Here is a 6,447-nt window from a genome sequence, read left to right on the forward strand (position 1 = left end):
TTTCTCAGCTAAGTCAGAAAAAGGAAAAAAAAGGAAAGGCATTGGTAGGGGTAAAGTAAGTTCAGTAGCGTATAAAGGCCACAAAGGCAGAGTTTCATACAAAGATCAGATCACCAATACGAGTTCCAGCAAGATCACAAATAATCCTACTCCATACTAGTTCCCACAAGATCACAAATAATCCTAAGCTCCATACTAGTTCCAGCAGATCACAAAATATCCTAAGCTCCATACTAGTCATCATCACGTTTGATCTTAGTCCTACTCTAGAAACTTAATCTTCGCTTCATCCGTCTTCATTGTTATAAAGGCCCTTCGCGCCCTTCATTATCTATAAGATGTCCATTGCTGCTTCATATAATGGAGACCACTCTCTCACTCCAGGCAATGCACAGTATCTCTAACACATTCTCACACTAGCTTCTTGACGCTCCAACATCCGTTCCGCTATCCTATTCTTCACCTCCAGAGCTGCAGTCCGTTTGTCACAAGCTTCTACAACCAGATCTTTCTTCTTTACCTTTCTTTTGGCTCTTGAACTTCCGGAATGAGTCTGAGCCGCTGGCTGAGTTTGGCGTTGTGTTTCTGTCTGAGCTGTGGCTGAGTTTCTGTCCCAAATGCTTGAGTCTCTTCTCCTGGCTGAGAATCAGCTTCATCACCATCATCTCCACCCACTCTAGAATTCAAACTTGCTTCCATGTTGAGCGCGCCATCCTTCAGCTCCAGTTACAACTACACCACGATTCTCTTCAACAAATCCATATTAGCAATCTCTTTGCATATGGATTTCTAATCCCAACACTCCATATAACATAAAGAAACAGAAGTCAGTAGAAGAAGTAAGATCAGATCAGTAGCAATATAAATGGAAACTTGAATAATCATGTCTAAAAAAACACAGAAGAGATATAAGCGAAACTGACCTTTTCACGTTCATTCCACCATCATCTGACATATCAATCCTTCCCATGTCATCAACCCAGGCCCTGTCCTATTCTGAAGCAACTTCTTAAACTTAGTGTATCTCTTCCTACTGGTGTCGTATTTGTTCTTGAAAGGCGGCCAAGTGTCATATCCTTCTTAACTTCGCTCAAAAGCTCTATGATGTTCTGTTTCCCTATTTTTCAGAGATGTACTCGTCTATTTCCCTTTTTCTCTCTTCAGCGAAAGTTGGAAAAAAAACCGGGTTTCCTCAGGAGGCCAATTCTAAAACCCACAAAAATTAAGAATAAAGCATAAAAAAACAAAGCAAGACACAGACCCTAAAGCATACGACCTAAAGATTCCGTACGACCTAAAGCATAAAACCTAAAGACATAATACGACCATTCCATACATATAACAAGCAAGAGTAGTGTGAGAGAGCCTTACATCTTTTGCCATCTTAAAAAGTGAGAGGAACAGTGGTAGAGAGTGAGCTTGAGAGTGTGAGCTTGAGACACACAGACACAGCCTGAGATGCTATGGAGAAGCCTGAGACAAAGCAAACACACAACACATTCATCAACCTCTACACAGTTTCATCAAAAGACACAAGAAATCATTTTAAAACAGTTCAAACTTAATACAGACCAACTCTAAGCATCAATACCAACACTTGTTTATATTTTTCTCAACTAATCAGTAGCCACAGTATTATTATAATAAACAAAAACCAAATTAATTCTATCAAACACTGGCGCAATAACAAGTTTTCCCAGAGCAACCAAACAACTATTAAAGCTCAGTACAAGTTAAGCATAGCATAGAGGTTCACTACCAGCTGAATGGGGTGAGAAAGGAAGGAAGATACTGCTAGCATCAAGCATTAAAGGTATCTTAAGTGCGGACTGAAAATTCTAAAACTTAAAAGGTTTCTTTCCCAAATGTTTCTCAATATTTTTTCTCAAAATCTGTAACACCCTACAATTCAGACAAAAAAAGGGAAAAAATGAGAAGATTTCATTTACCAGGGATAGCATACTCAAATGCTCCAGGATTGCATCGTAGAACTTGGTCATATAACTGAAAAGGCTCCTCAGAGTTCAATTGAGCTCCTTAGCCTCGTTTCTAAGATCTCTGCAAAATTAAATCACAGAGAAATAAGTTGGTGAGCTCTACATTCTACAATCACGAATAGAACTTCACCTTGGCACATTCTCATCAAACCTAAAAAGAAGCCAAGCTACGCTAGTGCAGAGAGATCATTTTACCCACACAACTACTCTACCACGCATTTGAGGGAAAGAAGCACAATCTAAATCTCAGAGATACTTAAATCAAGAGCCAATACATGAAGACGTAAACTTCTCTAATCATCAAAGCAACAAGAGCCAACGAAACAACATATGATTCATTGCTTTTCATAAATTATCTGATCTGATAGCTTCTAAATTCAGATGCGAACACAGTCAACACACAAAACAATATTTTTCTCAACACAAACGGACATAGCTCAGGACGTAAGCTTTTCAGTTTGTTTAACTCTGAGGCAACTTTGCCTGTCCGAGTCATAAATAATAGGCAGAAACACAAGAAGACAAGAGAAGTAGAAAGCCATATATAAAGCAAACAACACAACTTCAGATTCTATACGAGGATGATAGCTACAGTGACGAACCTTAAGAAGCTTCGGAGAGCTTGAGAGAAGCTTGAGACAAGAGGCTGAACACAGAACACACTTATTTGCCGCAAATGCTGAAAAAAACACAACACAACACACTTATAATCGATGCTTGAAACCAAAATGCTTTAGAACAGAGAATTTTTTTTTTTTTTTTTTAGAACAGAGACAATTACCTGAACGAGAAGCTATGGAGAAGAGAGAGCTTTGAGATGAGATGCCATGGAGAAGAGAGCTTCGAGATGAGATGAGCTGGGTTCGAGATGGAGAGATGGAGAGAGAGAGTCGGGTTCGAGATCGAGAGAGAGAGAGAGAGAGAGAGAGAGAGAGAGAGAGAGAGAGAGAGAGAGAGAGAGAGAGAGAGAGAGAGAGAGAGAGAGAGAGAGAGAGAGCTGGTTTGAGATCGAGAGATGAGAGAGATAGCTGGGTTGGAGATCAAGATTCGAGATGATATGGAGAAGAGAGAGCTTTGAGATGAGATGCCATGGAGAAGAGAGCTTCGAGATGAGATGAGTTGGGTTCGAGATGGAGAGATGGAGAGAGAGAGCCGGGTTCGAGATAGAGAGAGAGAGAGAGAGAGCTGGGTTCGAGATCGAGAGATGAGAGAGAGATAGCTGGGTTGGAGATCAAGATCCGAGAGAGAGAGAGCTGGAGAAGAGATGCGTCTAACGGAGAAAGGATGCGTCTGCGTCTATTAGGTTAGGTATTTTTTGTAATTAGTGAATTAGGTTAAGGGCAAAACGGAAATTAGATTAAGTAGACGCGGAATTTAAGTCGCGATCGCTGGTTTTTTTGGCGGCTGACGCTGGACGCTGCGTTCGGACGCAGACGCAGACGCAGGTACCCGCGTCGATGAAACAAACAAACTTTAATGAAAAACAAAGCCGCAGACGCAGACGCCGGACCTGCGTCGATGAAACGACCAGCACTAATATTGGTTCTTTGGCACACGGGAGTACTTCATGATTGGTGTATAAATATTCACATTATACTTAAGTACATATTGGAGATACTGTTCACTAGTTTTGCTATGGAGATGAAAACCTTTACATTGATCCGGTTGGTGAATGGGACTTGGATTGTGATATTAAACATATGAGCAAAGTGATGCTACGAAGTATACCATTAGTTTTAGTGACAAATGTCATTTTATTATTATCGGTACCATATAGGGAGACAGGGGAACGGGAGGCCCTTAGGCGTCCTGGTAATGGGGAGAGCAGGGTGTCCTTATACCCGAATATATTAGCTTTACGGAGCATTCACAATCTTGATTAAATGAGAGTTTTAAATTGGAATTGTAGAAGAGCAGGAAGTAAGTGGACCAAGTTATCTATGTGAGATTTGGTATAAGTATAAACCAGAATTTTTTATTTTTATCCGAGACGAATCAAGACCCGGATTTCATTCAATATTTTCAACCACATTTTGGATTTGATAATTTGGTAACTGTGGACCCGATAAGAAGGAGTGGTGGATTAGCTCTCTTTTATGATAATGAGTATCAGGTTAAGGTTCTATATACTAGTAACCGAATGATTGACGTGGAAGCAGTGACACATGGTAAAACAATTTTTCACTTTTGTGTAAGGAGATCCAGTACTGAAACTAAGTGAACAAGTTTGGGAAAGATTAACGAGATATGGGCTTGCGCGATCGGAACCGTGGTTCATTATTGGTGACAAATGAAATTACAGAAAATCATGAAAAGGATGGAGGAGCACTGAGGAGTGCATAATCCTTCCATCCTTTTAATAATATGATAAGAAATAGTGGACTACTTGAATTCCCGGCTCGAGGGAACAAAATTTCATGGCAAGGAAGGAGGGGAAAAGGGAAAGGAGCTGTGACGGTTCGATGCCAACTTGATCGTGCTCTAGCTAACGAAGAATGGCATACATTATTTTCTTGCTCTTATACAGAATATTTGGGGATGGTTTCCTCGGATCACCGTCCGGTAGTGGCGTATGTGGAAGATAAAGTGATCAAACGGAAAGGTCAATTTCGGTTTGATAAAAGATAGATTGGCCAGGAAGGACTTATGGATTCAATAACCTCAGGATGGAGGGAATATAATGAAGGGTGTACAGCGGATATAGTCAATAAGATCAGTAATTGTCGTCACGAAATTGTTCAATGGCGGAAAAATAATCCACCATATGGGAATGAAAAGATAAATGAGCTTCAAAAGGCTCTAGAAGAGGTGCAGACAGATAATAATCGATCACTAGAGGATATTCTAGAGGTGTCTAGAAAATTACCCTATAAAGATGAAGAGGAGTATTGGCACCAGAAGAGTCAGAACATGTGGTACTCGTCTGGTGATCTTAATACACAATTTTATCATGCCCTCACAAGACAATGGCGAATCAGAAACAGGATTGTGGGATTACATGATGCTGCTGGAAGTTGGATTACGAAGGATGAAGGAATTGAAAGGGTTGCAATGGAGTATTTTGAGACTTTGTTTCGTACTTCATCACCTTCTGAATTTGATAGTTTTTTCGATGAGGTAATGTCGTCTATCACTACCCAGATGAATCAGCGGTTATTGAGACCAGAAACGGAAGAGGAGGTATGGCAAACTCTGTTTATGATGCATCCCGAAAAATCTCATGGACCGGATGGAATGACTGCCCAATTTTTCAGCATTCCTGGCATATTATCAAGATGGATCTGGTAGAGATGGTGAATAATTTCCTTACTACAGGAGAGCTGGATCCAAGGTTAAATATCACCAATATTTGCATGATTCCTAAGACGGAACGACCAACAAGGATGACGGAACTAAGGCCCATCAGTCTATGTGATGTGGGGTATAAGATCATCTCGAAGGTCTTATGTCAGAGGTTGAAGATATATCTTCCTTCCCTTATATCCGAAACTCAATCTACATTTGTGGTGAGACGGTTAATTTCGGATAATATCCTTATAGCTCAGAAAATGTTTTATGGATTAAGAACTAATAAAGCATTTCAAGGGAAGTTTATGGCAATCAAAACAGATATGAGCAAAGCATATGATATGGTGGAATGAGATTTTATTAAAGCTTTACTTCATAAAATTGGATTTGCTCCCCATTGGATTAAGTTGATGATGGAATGTATATCATCAGTACTATTGAATATTTAACCAAGAGGACTTATAATCCCACAAAGAGGTTTACGTCAAGGAGACCCCTTATCTCCCTACCTATTCATTTTATGTGCGGAGGCGTTAATCGCAAATATAATAAAGGCAGAACGGGAAAAATAATTAATGGGGATGAAGGTAGCACGAGCGTGTCCAGCGATATCTCATTTATTATTTGCGGATGATAGTCTTTTCTTTTGCAAAACACAGAAGAAAGAATGTCAAACCATTCTCAAGATTTTAAAGGAATATGAAGCGGTTTCAGGTCATTTAATAAATTTTCAAAAAACTTCAATTCAATTTGGGCATAAGATTGAAGTTTTCAGTTTTATGCATGACCAGTTAACTAATAGAATCAATGGTTGGATTTTTTGGTTTTTTACTAAAGGAGGGAATGAGGTAATTATTAAATCAGTAGTTACTGCATTACCAAATCATGTGATGTCCTGCTATCGGCTTCCAAAGGCAATTGCAAAGAAACTCACGATTATAGTAGCTCAGTTTTGGTGGAGCCCAGGGAAAAGTACTAGAGGTTTACATTGGAAATCATGGGATAAGGTATGTATAAATAAGGATGAAGGTGGACTGGGATTTAAGGATATTATGGATTTCAACACGGCCATGCTTGGTAAACAATTATGGAGGCTTATAGAAAAATCAAACACTCTATTTTCAAGAGTTTTCAAAGGTCGGTACTACAAAAACGCCTCACT

At 39.6% G+C, this 6,447-nt stretch overlaps 2 long non-coding RNA genes across 2 annotated transcripts; both read right to left on the reverse strand.

The window, feature by feature from the left end:
- Positions 1-1,148: 1,148 nt before the first annotated feature.
- LOC125599806 lies at positions 1,149-2,025 on the reverse strand. Its single transcript, XR_007333477.1, has 3 exons — positions 1,950-2,025; positions 1,372-1,473; positions 1,149-1,206 (listed from the first exon to the last, which is right to left on the reverse strand). It is a non-coding gene; the product is annotated as an uncharacterized LOC125599806 (long non-coding RNA).
- On the reverse strand, positions 2,026-2,902 carry LOC125599807. The gene is made up of 3 exons (XR_007333478.1): positions 2,779-2,902; positions 2,600-2,676; positions 2,026-2,058 (listed from the first exon to the last, which is right to left on the reverse strand). It is a non-coding gene; the product is annotated as an uncharacterized LOC125599807 (long non-coding RNA).
- Positions 2,903-6,447: the final 3,545 nt, after the last annotated feature.

Source organism: Brassica napus, unplaced genomic scaffold (genome assembly GCF_020379485.1).
Source record: "Brassica napus cultivar Da-Ae unplaced genomic scaffold, Da-Ae ScsIHWf_1;HRSCAF=2, whole genome shotgun sequence".
Lineage (NCBI taxonomy): Eukaryota > Viridiplantae > Streptophyta > Magnoliopsida > Brassicales > Brassicaceae > Brassica > Brassica napus.